Source organism: Engystomops pustulosus, chromosome 6 (genome assembly GCF_040894005.1).
Source record: "Engystomops pustulosus chromosome 6, aEngPut4.maternal, whole genome shotgun sequence".
Taxonomy (NCBI): domain Eukaryota; kingdom Metazoa; phylum Chordata; class Amphibia; order Anura; family Leptodactylidae; genus Engystomops; species Engystomops pustulosus.
Window position 1 is genome coordinate 74812996 of NC_092416.1, and position 17562 is coordinate 74830557.

Below are 17562 nucleotides of genomic sequence, written 5' to 3' on the forward strand. Positions count from 1 at the left end.
GTCTGATTTTTAAATAGGTACTCATAGATCTACAAATAAATAATTGAGCTCTGCTTAGCTTTGTAAAAAAAATAATGAAAATGATCAGACAAAGACAGAGTGGCATTTAGCAACTTAAAGTTGCCATTCGTGCTCTGCACTCTGCACTACAGAACTCCATGAAGAATTCTCCTGGCCATAATTTATCACTGATAAATGCACCAAAGATGCCTTCTGCTCCTTAAATAACATTTCCACACTGTTCCCTAAAAATATCACAGTCACCTACGGTTTAATGTTGGATAACAAATATAACCCACACTGTTATCCTAAAAAATTATAATCTTCACACTGTGCCCCCTGCATAACAACTATTGTATACCCTGAAACAAAATATATACCACGGCCACTAAATTGATAAGTATTTATACATTCATCTGGACATTCTTAGAATAAACACAAAAACCCCCACTAAATTATATTATATATAAAAGCACCATGAATGAATTACATACTAGATACTCAGCTAGATGATAATGTGATGTTAGAGTACAGAGATAAATTTTGGGGTGATGTCATAGTACTTGTATAACACACATAGTGAGGTTACGGTACAGGAATAATACAACAATGATGTCACCGTACCATGATCGACCCAATAATACTGTTTCAGTATTGTTTATTAAGTTAAGTGCAAAGTAATGAATACATATAATTAAGCAGCACAGTTCTGTAAAAAAAACTTGGTCAGGCTAAGTAAAAGCCTGGCCCTTTTCTAAGCATGCCAATAATGCCCGGATTTTATCCTGTCAATCTGTAAAAAAGTAACTGTATCCCAAAATTGTCAATATAGTGAAAAGGAATTGTTAGTATAACAGAACTAGATGTTATGGCAAGTCATTAATTTGTGTGGGGAAAATGATTGGTATTTTAGGATTTCTCTCATTCTGGCAGGTTGAATTGCTTCCCAGACATAAGGATTGTTTATTGGGAAACTATATCACAAATCTTTTTGGAAACACCTAAAGTACAAACTCTGTTCTAACTATATAACAATACTGAAAACAATAAAATAATCTCCCATGAACTCTTATTGTTACTATAAACTTAAATGACATAGATGGTAAGAGTTTTATCACATTAACAAAGGGTTAAGTTCATACCACCCTCCCTATGGCAGGGCAATCAGCGGATACCTGATTCAAGGCTGCAAATTTGCCAGTTTGACAGCCCTCTGCTTCTACTGCACCCAGGACAAGAGGTATAAATCACAGCAGAGGATGGACGTGTTCCTGAGGCTGCAAGAGTCTCATGTCAGCATGAAAATGATCATTTAAGGAGCGACTGAGAGAAGCTTTTCTTTCCCTTCTCTGTCACCAATTCTGCGGAGATTTGGAGGAGTGACAATTTACAGCTATTTCTTGTCATTTATACCATGAATTATGGCGGCTGTGGTGTGGGCGACTTGTAAATCACTGTCCTAACACATCCATTAATATTCCACAGGAGAGTCGCATGGTGTGGACCCATAAACTCATATTACACAAGTGTCTGTGGATCTTCTTTGCCTGCAGACTGAGCAGGAAATATTATTTTGTTCCCTTGGTTATTTGACTGGTAGATAAACAGAGGGCGACAGAAAATAAACTTACATTTTCCCATATTACAGCTCCTGTACTAGGTTTAATCGGTTAATCATTCCAGTACTTACTAGAAACGCAGACAGCTAAATCTTCACGTTATAGTACATAATGTAATCGGTAGGATTGGAGAGGGGCTTTTTAGTTTTTTCAATGGTTAATTACAAAAGTAAAACATACCAAAGTTGAAAAGATGAGCAGTGATCATAATTCACATTATTAAGACTGGTAAAAGTTTTTTTGTAATGGAAAATTCTGAGCATTAAAAAATAAAACAAATACCGTATATGCCGGCGTATAAGACGACTGGGCGTATAAGACGACCCCCAACTTCTGCCCTAAAAATATAGAATTTGGTATATACTCACTGTATAAGACTACCCCTCTCCCAAATGAAAAAAAGTCTGCTTAAAACTTTGCAAAACAAACAAGAGAGCAAGTGCCTGGTGATCATAACTGTAAGCTGCGATATTAATGAAGATCCGACATGCTTCTGTAAGTGCCGCCTGTGACCCCCAGCTCTGTGACGCCGACCGCTGTGACAGGGCGGCTGCATTAGCATACAGCGCGCCGCCCCGTCAGCGCGTACTAAGCCTCTTCTAATGACTGTGAGAGGCGGACTGCCGCGCATGCGCGGCGGTCCCAGGAAGCGGCTCTCTGCGCGCTGACGGGGAAAAAAAACACCTCACATAGTGCGGCCCCCGTATATCCGGCGTATAAGACGACCCCCCACTGTAGCCATTATTTTAAGGGGTTAAAAAGTAGTCTTATACGCCAGTATATACAGTACTTTATATTAAAATTCTGCAACAGGTCTTCCTCCCTCACCGTTAAACCTTTGACCAATGGTATAACTAGAGCCCTCTGGGCCCTGGGGCCCCCACCATTTACAGTAGACTTGCAGCATGAAAAATTACCTTTCGTCATGTTTCTGCTATAATAAAATAGCACTGCAGTCTGTGTTATTTTTTTTTCTTCATTATAATAGGAAATGAATAGGAAAAGGAAATGCGTGCAAAAAATTCAGTGCGCACATGTCTGTCATAAATGATGGTGAATGGGAGTGCTTCCATTTAGCATAAGTATCTGATTTCTGTTATTCTTTTCCATAGTGGAAGAGAATAGCCAGAACCAAAATTGGAGATGTTACTGTGTCTAGATGCTGCTAGTCAGTGCTGCCCCCACTCCATCACAGAGCACATTACAAATTACTATTGTGCAGCATATGATGTAGCAATGTCACGCACATTAGGAGGTTTGTCAGTAACAGTGCAGATAAGATACAGGTGGAAGTGGCATCTAATAACTTACAGGTAAAGATCTGCTCCTTTGGGTACAGAACATGGTGGCTTTTCATGGATGTATTTACCCATAGATGTCTTCAGCTGTGCTACCCATCTCCACACTGTGCAACTAAAAAATATGACACTCATAGTATAGTGTCCCCTGGATAATAACACTGTGCCCCCAAATAATGCTTACTCTTCACAACACAACTGACTCTGTGCTCCCCACATTTCGCTGCCCCCTCAGTAAATTATATTATTTATTGAACCTAAGAAAAAATTTTTTTTTTTGCAATGCCCCCCTAACTACATTATAAATCATATGGCACCTAATTAATAATAATTTCATAAACACAGTGCTCGCTATACTAGCTATAATACTACCCTCAATTAAATTTATTATATATTAGTACTGTATCTGGAATTATTTTTGTAGAACAAACTCATTTTTCTTCACATAAAAGTGGTACACTAGCAGAGGCTTATGATACAATACAGGGCAGCATGGTGGCTCAGTGGTTAGCACTACAGCCTTGCAGCGCAGGTTTCAAGCCCCATCCAGGTCAACATCTGCAAAGAGTTTGTATGTTCTCTCCGTGTTTGCGTGGGTTTCCTCTGGTTAACCAGTTTCCTCACACACTCCATAAAACATACCGTAGGTTGATTAGATTGTGAGCCCCATGGGGACAGGGACTGATCTGGCAAACTCTTAGCAGCATTGCATAATCTGTGTGCGCTATAAAAATTTCAGCCCCTATGATGATACATGTCATTATAAGGTTTCTTAATGTACTAATGTTTTATTGTCTTTTACGGTAATAACCACACAGTTGTTTGCAACAAATGATGTGCATTCATGTACGATGGTTCTTGTGTTAGTTGTTTTATTATTTTGCTATATTTAAGCAGTTCAAACAAAATAGTTTGACAACTTTGGGTCTATGGGATACTACTATATCCTGCTCATATAATTACACTGAGAACACCCCATATAACTGTGTAGCATGATATTAGTCTTAACCTTATATAACGGTGCCCACATTTCTTTCACTGTTTTCCCAGGGTCCAACTCTGTTCATTGAATTTAATGTCACCATCAGACTTGCAGTCATTAAAATGTCAGTATGGGTCTAAAAATCCTGTCTGTAGACAATTATATTGTGTGGAATAGTCATATAATGCTTTCCCACATTTCACATCCTGCACCGAAGGACAGCAGATTTTTATTGCTTGAATTTTACGCTGAAAACCCCACTGTGAGTGTCTGACATGTGGGGAGTCTGCTCAAAACACTTGCCCTGGTTTCATCTCCAGATCCTTTTCTCATAGGAGTCCCGCAGAGCCAGTGGTGACTGAGGCTGAAGATTTTACTTATTCCGTGTCAAAGCCATATTGTGTAAAAGAGCAGATTATACGCTGGCAATTTGCTGTAAGAATTAGTGGCAAACAGTTCTAGGGTCTGCAGAACAATGTTGTATAATCACAATATTGGACTCTGTTATCATCCATGGTCTATGCTGTGTGTTCATGGTGCACTGTTGTCATACTTTGCAGACAGCGATTATCTGCTATCTATTATGTCTGATCATCTGCAAAATGTTACCATTGATAGCGCTATCCATCTGTGTCTACTTCCACCTAGGTATTAAAAGGGATACAATCAGAGCTTAGTATCATCTACAAATATTGAAACTCTACTTTGTAAACCCTCTATAAGGTCATTCATAAAAATATTAAAACATCATCACCCCTCACTTCTTCTACCACTGAGTCCTTACTTCTGCCCTCATTCTCAGTCTGCACACCACAGAAAGCCACAGCCATTGGCAGTTGTGTTTCATTGTCATCATAGGTCACTTCTGATAGTCCACTCTCCACACCATCATCCTCCCTCCATTACAAGTTCTTGGGAATCCTGGACCTCCATCTCTTCTACTGGCAGGTAGATGGGCCGTGGAATCCCAGATAGAAGAGTCATTGTACAGCATCAGCGACTACTCCATGACTTGTGGCTGAGGTGAAGGGCTCTTCACTTCCAATTGAGAATGAGTGTAGCGAAGAATTTGAGGCCCTGTTGGCCATGTACACGCTGCACACCCTGGCAACTATCTGCACCAGAGGAATTAGGAGAAGGCAGAGGCATAACACATCTTCACCCTGCAGCACCAGCTGCATTACCACTCGGAGCTGCAGCACCACGGCCACATCCCTTTCCTTATTTTATGGGATCTGCAATACCAAACTATACTGTGACAGCACCTTTATGATCTATGTATTACTGTACACTAATCACTAACAGCAGCATCTTTATGATCTTGGTATTATTGCATGCTATTTACTGACAACGGCACCTTTATGATCTATATTAGTTCACGCTATTGACTGACAACAGCATCTCTATGATCTAAGTATAAATGCATGTTATTCACTGTCTATTTACTGACAGAAGCACCTTTACAATCATGGTATTAGTGTTTTTCTTTCACTGACAGAAGCACCTTTACAATCATGGTATTAGTGTTTTTCTTTCACTGGCAGGAACACCTTTACAATCTAGGTATTAGTGCACACTATTCACTGCTAGGAGCACCTTCACAATTTTGATATCGATGTGCAATATTCACTGACATTAGCACCTTTACAATCTTGGTATTAGGACATGCTATTGAATGACAGGGCACATGTGGGAGCTATTATATTCTGCTAGGGCACATGTGGGGACTACTATTTTCTGTTGGGGCATGTGTGGGAGCTACCAGTATACTGCTAGGGAACATGTGGGATCTACCAGTATATGCTGGGTACGTGTGGGGGATACCAGTATGCTGCTGGGCATGTGTGGGAGCCAGCTGTATACTGCTGGGCACTTGTGGAAGTTACCTGTATACTCCTGGGCATACAGTAGTATATATTATAATGTATTGAGGGGTCACAGTGTATTAGCTGTATATCCAGGGGGAACTTAGCTGTTATCTAGGGGACATTATATTGGCTGATTTTTTTTTAGGGACAGAGTGTGGAGATGTTCTCCAGAGGCAACCTCTGTCACCAGGGTGGCAAATTCTGCAGTGATAAGTCACAGCCGGAAGAAGTTTCCATGACATTTTCTACTTGATTGGCAACAATGAGGAGACTACAGGAAGAACAGTGGGATAGACCAGGCCAACACCAACATAGAAGGAGACAGCTGCAGCCTAGCAGTAAGTGATGTCTGTGCCTGAATGCAACTCAGATGTGCAGTGCATGTAATGCTGGTATATATATACGCTGTAGTATATTCGTTTTTCATATATATTTATATGCGTAGGATATTATTATGTGCTGTTTATTCATTGCTGGTAAATATTTATATGTGCGGCATTGTCATTGGTTTCTATGTGTTTGGTATATTCAGTGCTGGAATATATTGATTTCAGGGGTATATCTATATGTGTAATATTTTCACTGGAGGGACAAATTTTTCCTATTAGCGCTGTATATTTACTGCTGATTGGCCTTATTGTAGATGATCCCTAAGCAGAAGCCCTTTTGGATTTTCAATCACCTTTATGATATTTCTGAAGCTGAAAACAATACAGATACAGGACCTTCCAGATCTTGCTGGATGCTGCAGTAAATGCTAATATTTCTGTCTGGTCTTTCTAGGTATTGCTGAATAATCCTCTATAATCAGTAAGAATATCCCTGCAATGTAGGCAGCTTTTGAGTAGCCTAATGCAGTCCTTCAGAGTACCCTAAAAAGTGTAGTTAGTTCACATTTACACCTATCCCTAACAACAATATCTAAATGCCATGAAAAGGTTTTGAGAACTCCCTCATTGCTCCCTCTGCACTACTCCCCTACCTCTCCTAACTGCGATTTCACACAGTGGTATGAGGGAAGTGCTCCTACAGTGTTAAAGCCTGTGAAGCCAACGCAATGGATGGGCTCTAGGGGCGTTCTGGCTAATTAGCATTACACAAAGTTTTAGAAGGTAGGAGGCCATGGATAACAAATTTAAGAATGTTTCTACAGTCACAGTGCCTGGATCTATGAGTACGTGTCCCTGGTTTATAATGCATGCAAAATGTATTTAATTATTATTAATAAAGACTCCTATTATTAATTAAGACTTCATAGTTCTATGATATGCCATAGAGTATGTTCTATTTAGCTTTATTTGATTTAGTCTTAAGACCTTATTGAACATGGATATTAGATAAGGACATAAATACAATGAGCCAAAGAACTAACAGGAATTAACCCAATAGTCCATCATGTTGTATTTCTGTGTGAAGCCTCAGTCAATTGCTAAATACGTGCTGGAAACAATTTGCCAATTATTAAAAATTGTAATAAACTTTCACTTATTAAAAACACTTTATGATCTAGCGACTTGTCAGTCATGGAATCATATATGCCATTCTATAGTTATTGCCATGTAAAAATGGAAAGATTCATATTTGAAAGAGCGATCAGTGGTTGTTATGATTATTATATTAATGTTTTAGAAAGTGCATTGCACTAAGGGTACATTCACACGCGCTATGCCCGCCGTGCGGACATACCGCCGTGTGCTGGAGGTGAGGAGGAGGTGACCGCTCCTCCCTCCATAGGAAATAGCGGCACACGGCCGCACATCCGCCGAAAGATAGAGCTTGCTCTATCTTTTTGCGGTGTGCGGCCCGGATCCCCGCCGGATCCCCGCCGTGCCGCTATTGCCGTCTATGGGGACGTACATGCGGCCGCAAATTTGCGGCCGCATGTACGGCCCCGCAGACGGCAGTGTGAATGAGCCCTAAGACACTTATCTAAAGTAGAATATCTAAAGTCAGTTTTGATGGAAAATGCTTTGCAAGTTTGATGAATCTGGAACATCTCCAATTTCTATGCCAACACTTTAACTGAAATTGAGAATATTTTCTGTCAGAGAGCAGGTATTGGATTGGATTCATAAGAAATCTTACAGAAGGAGCAAAGACAACACGAGAAAAGGTGTAAGAAGATTATGTGGCCATATAACAAATGATAGCTCCATAGCTACCTAAATGGCTTACGCTTCTTATGTGTCTCTTAAACCAGAAAAATAGAAAAATAGATTAACAACGTGCTTGACAGAGGCTCTTGAAAATCCAAATGTTGCAGCTATTTGAAAAGCTTCACACTTTTCACCAGTGGGATTTGTCGACTATGTTTCTTTGCATCATGTTCTTCTAGGATGGAGAGTCTAATATGGAGTGTGCTGTAGCTTGTATGTTTTTCTAAGGATTTTTTACTTCTTAATGCTAAATGGAAATCTTAATGATAAACCAGCGGTACTGACTCATAGATCCAGGAACTGCAATATTTTAGTAAAATTCTTTAATATATAGTACAATTTACAGACTTTCTTCATGTGAATCCCTCTTGTGTATATCAATACCAAAAATTATCCCCTCACACAAACCTTACTCAGTACATTTAAATTATTTTTATTCATATTCCACTGATGCTTCTATCCATTTAAAAAAAAAAAGACTCATATTGATGTCCTCTGTTCCAGTCATGGAGGTGGAGAGCTGCTGTATACAGTCTGTATACCTCACTTCCTCCCTGATGGTGACACTGCTAACCATACCCCTCATGAATGAGGGAGATATGTGAGGTTGATTTCTCTTCATGTAGCCCAGTCTCTCTAAGCCCTTACCTTCCTGAAGCATTGCTTAATGATGTAGCAGTGCTATGTCACACACAACCCCTGTCTCTCTCTCTCAACTTTCCAGCAAGAGATTGTGTAGAATTTGCTACAGCCACTGCGGGGGAAGGTAAAGGGAGATGTACATGGCTGTAGTTAAAAATTGGCAAATGGTCCCTAAGTACTAATTCCATAGGGGCATCATAGTGCAGCAGTGAGACCTGTCCTTCAATAAGAGGGATGCAGGGCAGTGCAGTGATCAGTGGATATGCAGAACCCCTTTAATATCATTCAGTTCAGGTGAGTTGCATATAAGTTTTCAAACTGATTTAACATTGCAGCCATTTAGTGATAAGAGTAATGCTTTGTAATCATAGTTTTTAATGAAGTATTTGTTTTGGGTGGGTTAATTAGAAGCAAGGAGGACAGGGGTAAATACAGTGACAAGGCCCTGATCTATAAGTAAGTGCCATGGTTTATCATGCTGATTTTGATGGATGTACACCAATTTAATACAATCGCTGAAAACAACTAAATTAGGAGACATTTTGTGTGATATGTGTACAATCAGACCCTAAAATACAGATCCTAGACCAGACAATACTGACACATTCAATACAGTCAATAAACACCTATACTAGAAAACTAAACTAAGGCAGACCCCCAGGGGCGCTGCTAGGGTCATAAAAGATCCGGGGCACGGGCCCAAAGTTGCATGTTTCAAATGTAGCATCCATTCTTATAGAATAACCCACACGTGCTTTTGCTGCATAAAATAACAATTCTTATCATATACAGCTATAGAAAGAACTCCCCGTCTCTTATATCCAGTCATTGGGGCCCCAAAACTTAAAAGGGTATTCTCTAGTATTTATAACATATGCACAGGATATGTCATTAATACATGATAGGTTGGGTTCCACCTCATCCCCAGCATGACAGAATGCAGAAATTCAACCCACTTTAACCCCTTATCACCGACACTAGTTTTCAGCTCAATGACCAGACTCGATTTTTCAAATCTGACATGTCTCACGATAATTGGTTATAACTTCTGAATGCTTTAACATATCGAGTTGATTTTGAGAATGTTTTCTCGTGATACATTGTACTTCATGTTAGTTATAAAATTTAAGTAATAAGTTTTGCGATTCGTTCTGAAAAAAAGTGAAAATTTGGCAAAAGTTTGTAAAAATTCTTCATTTTCCAAGTTTGAAATGTTCTGCTTTCCAGACAGGAAGTAAAACTACCCAAAAAGCTTGATAATTAACATTTATGGAATGTCTGCTTTATGTTGAGATAATATTTTATGCATCTTCTCACTTTTCTAGGATGTTATGAGGCGCAGAACTTTAGGTGCGATTTTTCTCATTTTCATGAAAATTGCCAAAACTCACATTTTGAGGGACAACTCAGCTTTCAAGTGACTTTGAAAGGCCTAAATAATAGTAAAACCACATAAATTACCCCACTATAGAAACTTCACCCCTCAACGTATGTAAAACAACTTCTTTTAAGTCCATTAACCCTTTAAGTGTTTCACATGGGTTAAAACAATATGGACCTGCAATTTAGAAACTATGGAATTTTTTAGGAAAATACATTCATTTAGGCCAAACTGACAGTTTCAGAATAAATTAAATGATGAAACGCACTGCAACGTTTGATGCCCAATTCCTCCCGAGTGTATCGATACCCCATATGTGGTGGTGACTGCTGTACGGGCGCACAGCCTAGTATAGAATGAATGGAGGCGCCATTCATAGCAGATTTGTATTGTCACATTGTACAACCTATAAATTTTTATTTTTTTTGGTAATGCAAACATATGAGGGCTTTTTTTTTGTACGGGATGAGATACAATGTATAGATAATTCATTTTGGGGGTCTATAGCTTATTCATGAGATTTTATTAACTATTTCAAGGGGGACACAAACAAAATCATCAATTTTTATTTTGGATTTTTAGCATTTTTTTCCCCCCACTCACCGTAACATAAAAATAATATTTTATCTTTATTCTCTGGTTCACTACGATTGCGGTGACACCTCATTTATATAGTTTTTCTTATCTTTGCTCAATTTTCCTGAGCAAATCCAATATTGGAGAATATCGCATTGTTTTTACTATTGACAACTTTTTAGGGCCATAACTTCTGTATTTTTCTGTTGTCAGACCTCGTTGAGGGCTTATTTTTTGCGAAAAAAGTTGTTCTTTTCAGTTGTATCATATTAGGGAACGTAACTTCTTTTGATCACTTTTTAGAACATTTTTTGTGATGGTATTTTATGAAAAATTGTATATTACGGGAAGTTTTTCGAGTTTTTTTTTACATCGTTCACCGAGCGGGTTCAAGATTGATTTAGATTTATTGTACAGATTGATACGGACATGGTGATACCAAATATGTACGTGTTTTTGTGTTTTAGATACTTTATTTGCATTTTATGTGTAACTGGGGAGATTATGGGACTTTTATTTTATTTATTTATTTAATTATATAATATAATAATTTCAGTCTTTTTTTTTTACTTTTTTACATTTTCTACTTCTTGACTTGAACAAGTGATCGTCCGATCGCTTATTCAAGCCTTTACACTGCAATACACTTGTATTGCAGTGTATAGTGTAAGTAACTGAGCATGCTACGCAAGCTCAGTTACTTACAGCCGGGTCCTGCCGGTGGGTAGAGGAGCTGGAAGCCCGTCGGAACCCGGGGCTGCGTCAGGAGGGATCGGATCCCCCGGTAAGCACACCGGGGGGGTCCGATCCACGGGGGACACACTTGCACGCCGCGGTCATGCTTGACCACGGCGTGTAAGGGGTTAAACACCCGGGATCAGAGTTTTTCCGATCCTGGGTGTTAGTGCCGCGTCTGGGCTGTAAGATCACAGCCCGACACCGGCACCAGCGAGACCCGGTGTCCCGAGATCTTCTTCTGACGCGCCGCCGTAGAAAGGCGTACGCGTCAGAAGAAGTACCCTTAATGACCGCCGTAAAAAGCCGATAGGGCGGTCATTAAGGGGTTAAGGCACCTCCTAGATGTATTGACTTTACCTTCCCCTGCAGAGTTTTCAGCCCCATTGTGCAGTGTTGTAGGGTCTGTAGTGAAGCAAGGAGCTGACAGCACTGTGCACCGTTACATTACTCATCTCTGGATCTCTGAATTTTCCATGCCGTGTACTGGGAAGCGGGAGAAACATTCCAAATGCAGTGAATTAGGACAAAAATATGCTTTTGCACCATTTTCTCGAGGGCTTTTACCTCAAGATACCTCCCCTTTTTGCTTTGGGTTGGTGAAATTGGGGATTCCAAATTATATATGTTTTGTTAGGTTTTAATAAACTTTAGAAAACCTTGTGTACAAAAAAAGATTTCTTAAATTTGACATAGTCTGACACTAATAACATTTTCCTTCTTTGGCATACGGAACTGCATCAGGTGTAATTTTTTGCAGGAGGTGATGACATATACATTGATACCGTTTGTGGGACTGTACAACCTTTTCATCATTTTTTATTTAAATTTATATTTTTTACTTTATCATTATATCCGTTCTTGGGAAAGGGGGCCGATTAGGACTTATTTGTTTAATAAAAAATGATTTTTTACTACTTTAACCCTAGTTGGTCTTGCTGATCTTATCATATACTGCTATACTACAGTACAGCAGTATATGGCATTTTGAACATGATTTGTTACAAGTTTCATTGGTACATTGTAACAGATCTGCATGAATGACAAATTCTCACATCTAATAAAGACCTGAGGCTGTCATGGGGCAGTAACATTACACATTGTGTACACAAGGCCTTATACACCCTAGATACAAGTTCACTCATAAATATATATACATACACTACAGTATATACATGGACTACATTATGAGAATCCTCTTATAAGCCTCTTACTGTGGTAACTCCTCTGCTGTGTGGTGCAGCAGGCAGGGCTGAGGTAATGGCTGCAGCCTCCTCCCTCACCCTCCGGATTGACACTGGAACCTGCACAGACATAGTCAGGGCTTGTGTAAGGAGCTGCTGGGGGAAGGAGATGTGACAGCCTGTGGAAGGGGTATAAGAGGCTGGAGGAGAAGGTTCCTGTGCTGTGGGGATGACGGGACCCAGGGGCGTAACTAGGAGAGGCTGGGCCCCATAGCAGATTTCTGCATGGGGCCCCCCTACCCCTTAAAATATATATATATATGGCAGGCACACGTCGGGCGCGCTGGAGAGGAGGAGAGGTGAGCGCGGCTCACCCCTCCCCTCTCCATAGAGAATAGAGCCGCATGGTCGTTCTTACGGCCATAGATGGAGCACGCTCTATCTCTTTTGCTCAAAACAGTGAGTACTCGTTGTGCTCACCGTGCCGAGCCCTGGCGTATAGAAGCTTATGGGGGAAGTATATCCGGCAGCAAATCTGCGGCCAGATATACGTCCCCCATATGTTCTTGGGAAGGTACCCCTATACAGACATGTTTATACAATTACACACATTTATACACTGATATATACACACCTTTATATACACACATAAAGTTCTACTCTCGTATACTCACACCCTTATACATACAAGCATTCACTTATACACACATTTATACACTCATATACATTTATACACTAATACACAGAGTATATACAAACTCATACAGTATACACATTATATACATATAATACATTTACAATACACACACAAATATATATATATACATACATACACAAATACAGTATACACTGACCATATATACACATACATGCAGGATAAAAACACCATATACACACATGCTGCTATACATACAGAATATAAACATACATTCAGTATATACAGCATTCATACTTACCACATACAAAAACACACATCATATATATATATGCTAATATAAATACATGCATGTAAAAATACAGTATTTGCTTCAATGCATTTATACACAGTATATACATGTATACATAGTAGATGCATATATACATATACATAGGATTTATGTATACATAGTAGATGCATATATACATATACATAGGATTTATGTATACACAGTATATATACAATATATACACATATACACAGTATATATACAATACACAGAGAATCAACTGTGCCGCCCTGCAGGCTGATGAGCGGGCAGGTCAGGGAGATGAGGGGGGCGGGTCAGAGAGGTGGCTGGGGGGCGGGTCAAGGATATGAGCAGGCAGGGATCCCGGAAAGAGGCGGGCGGGCTCAGGAGACGTGTAGATGCACAGAGAGGAAGGGGCCCGGGGGCACTGCAGCCCCGGACCACTTACCCCAGGCCGTGGCAAAGCACTGCAGGGAGCGTGCATCCCCGGGCCCCTGAACCTCACGGGCCCCGTAGCAACCGCTACGGCTGCTACGGCGGTAGTTACGCCACTGACGGGACCTGTTTCCCCTCACTGCCCCTACTATTAGCCTGAAGCAGGAGTCTCCGGCAGAGCTGGGGGCGGGGCCTCTGTGATAAGTGCTTCACTCTGCTCCGGGTGCTGTGTCCCTGCTCACAGACATCCGAATCTTTCCGCCTAGCAACGCCCCTGCAGACCCCAGAACAGACCCTTGAATATACTGTATAAAGACCCCAATATTAAAATGCCTCAGGCAGAGTATATAGACTTCAAATCCCTGTGTATATACCACTTGTCTGCAAAAGGATGCGTACCCCACATATAAAAAAGACCCATACAAGAGTAGAGATGTTGCATTGTGCAGTGTCCATACATTGAGAACAGATACTGAAGTTTATACCCAGCATTTATCGAAGGAGAACTACCCCTGCTAATGTGTCACATCTAATGTCATTGGGGGTAATTTACTATGGGCCTGATTCGCGGTTTCCCGACGTGTTACCCGAATATTTCCAATTTGCGCCGATTTCCCCTGAATTGCCCCGGGATTTTGGCGCACGCGATCGGATTGTGGCGCATCGGCGCCGGCATGCACACGACGGAAATCGGGGGGCGTGGCCGAACGAAAACCCGTCAGATGCGGAAAAACCGCAGCATTTTAAAAAAAAATGTGTTGCGAAAATTGCACTTACCTTCACTCAGCCCGGCTCGGTGTATTCCAGTGCGTTCCGATGTTCTTCAGCGCAGCAGTGCCACCTGGTGGACGTCGGAAGAACTACCTTAATAAATCCCGGCCGGACCCGAATCCACTGCAGAGAACGCGCCGCTGGATCGCGAATGGGTCGGGTAAGTAAATCTGCCCCAATGTATCTTATAACATTTTTGTAACATTCAAATGTTTGTTCTCTTTGAAGCAGTTTATAGATCCAAAAACCGAATGTGACTTTTTTCAGCTGAATATGTAAAAGAAAATATTCTATAATATATATATGGTAATTAGCAATGGGAGAGGGGGAAAAAAACAAGATTGGTTATGATTCACAGCCCATGTGGAATAAGAAATATCAGAAATATATAGAACATAAAAATTGTACAATAAAGTCCCGTTTGTACAGCTGTAATAATTTTTAATTACACAACAACAATTTCGCCAAGTATGGCGTAGAGTGAAAACCCATCTGGGTCCTATTGCAGCATCCAGGGGCCACAAAGGTTGCAGCCAATGTCCCCTCCTTACCACTTACAATACATGACCCCTTTCCCCATAGTGGGCTCTCAGGATTCACATAATAGCACAAAATGAGGCTAGGTTAAATTCTTAATTAATGAAATATATATATAATACCGCAATAAAAGTAAATTCAAAACCTATGATCTCTACAGTAATGCAATCATGTACCATATTTTACAAGTCACATATTTATTGATTCTGTTCTACATCTTCTGAAGCTCAGAACTGGGGAATAAAAATCCATTGAGTATGTGACTGATGCCTGCCACGTCAACAATTGTGTCGCGTGATCTGCTTATCCTGTGCACACTTCAGTGATGTTTATTAACACGACTTGCAGAGGGTGGTAGTGCAGAGAAGGGTCCGGGTTTTGGTCACAACTCTTTAAAGATGCAAATTGAGATTCTACCTTTCTGCTGTATCTGGTTATTTCCTCTCCCCTGATTTATTCCTTCTGTCGATAAATGGAAAAGCAGATAAAATAATGAAATATGCTGTGGAATATAAAGTAGCTGTATCAGTTTTAATATAATTAAAAAGTAAGAGTAATATATGGGTGTAAAGATGGATATAAATTGTATGGTACACTTATGGAAACAGGTAGGTAAAGCTTTCTGCCAACATTATCCACATCATTGTCTGTTGACATTCAATGATCACTGTATTTACATGCCACTAAGTGGATAGAAAAAGAAAGAATTCTCTCTATCGTCCTATCAATATGTTAGCACCCACTTTTAACCCGCACAAAATGATTTTAGGGCTCAATGGATTGCTAACCCAAGAATTATAACTTCTTATTATGCAATAATACATAAAGAAAATATATAATCAAAAACAAGCATGATAAACCAGGGGCACTTACTCATAGATCCAGGCACAATGACTGTGGTTATCTTCTTATATTTGTTATCCATGGCTTTGTTCCATCTTAAAACAACTTTTAAAATTAGGCTAGTGAGCCTGAAGAGCTCTGGGAGGTGTTTCAGGAGCCCCTCAGTGCTGCAGATCCACAGGCTGTTACAATGAGCAGAACATGTTACCCAACCCCCTGCTCTCTCCCTCTTCCCTCTGCCTTTGTAATGTAGCAAAGAGCCATACTTTTGTGTAATTGTGAGATATGAGTAAAGGATAAGTGCTTTTCTGTCCCTATGCTGAAGTGCTGTTTATGGAAATACTGTTTGTATACTTATAAGTCGCAGCATCAGCATTAGTGACTATAATCTACAGAATGTTTACTTTCTTACTAAATGCAACACTTTAGGTGATGACAAATGTGAATATTTTAGGCACCATGTCAACTTACTACATAAAGTGGAATTCATATTGGAATCCTAATTTCTTTGTAATTTTTTTTGTAAGATATATACTGCATTGCCTGTTTCAGGGTTTCACCCTATACGGCTTTGTCTAGGGCAGAGGTTCTCAACATTTCTAATGCTGTGACCCCACAATACAGGTCCACATGTTGCAGTGACCCCAAACCATGTACAAGAATATAACTACTCTATAATACTGCACCCTATGTACAAGAATATAACTACTATAATACTGCCCCTATGTACAAGAATATAACTACTATAATACTGCCCCTATGTACAGGAATATAACTACTATAATACTGCCCCCTATGTACAAGAATATAACTACTCTATAATACTGCCCCCTATGTACAGGAATATAACTACTATAATACTGCCCCCTATGTACAAGAATATAACTACTATTATACTGCCCCTATGTACAAGAATATAACTACTCTATAATACTGCCCCCTATGTACAAGAATATAACTACTATAATACTGCCCCTATGTACAAGAATATAACTACTATAATACTGCCCCCTATGTACAGGAATATAACTACTATAATACTGCTCCCTATGTACAAGAATAAAACTACTATAATACTGCCCCCTATGTACAAGAATATAACTACTATAATACTACCCCTATGTACAAGAATATAACTACTAGAATACTGCCCCCTATGTACAAGAATATAACTACTATAATACTGCCCCTATGTACAAGAATATACCTACTTTAATACTACCCCTATGTACAAGAATATAACTACTATAATACTGCCCCCTATGTACAAGAATATAACTACTATAATACTGCCCCTATGTACAAGAATATACCTACTTTAATACTACCCCTATGTACAAGAATATAACTACTATAATACTGCCCCCTATGTACAAGAATATAACTACTATAATACTGCCCCTATGTACAAGAATATACCTACTTTAATACTGCCCCTATGTACAAGAATATAACTACTATAATACTGCTCCTATGTACAAGAATATACCTACTTTAATACTACCCCTATGTACAAGAATATAACTACTATAATACTGCCCCCTATGTACAAGAACATAACTACTATACTACTGTCCCCTATGTACAA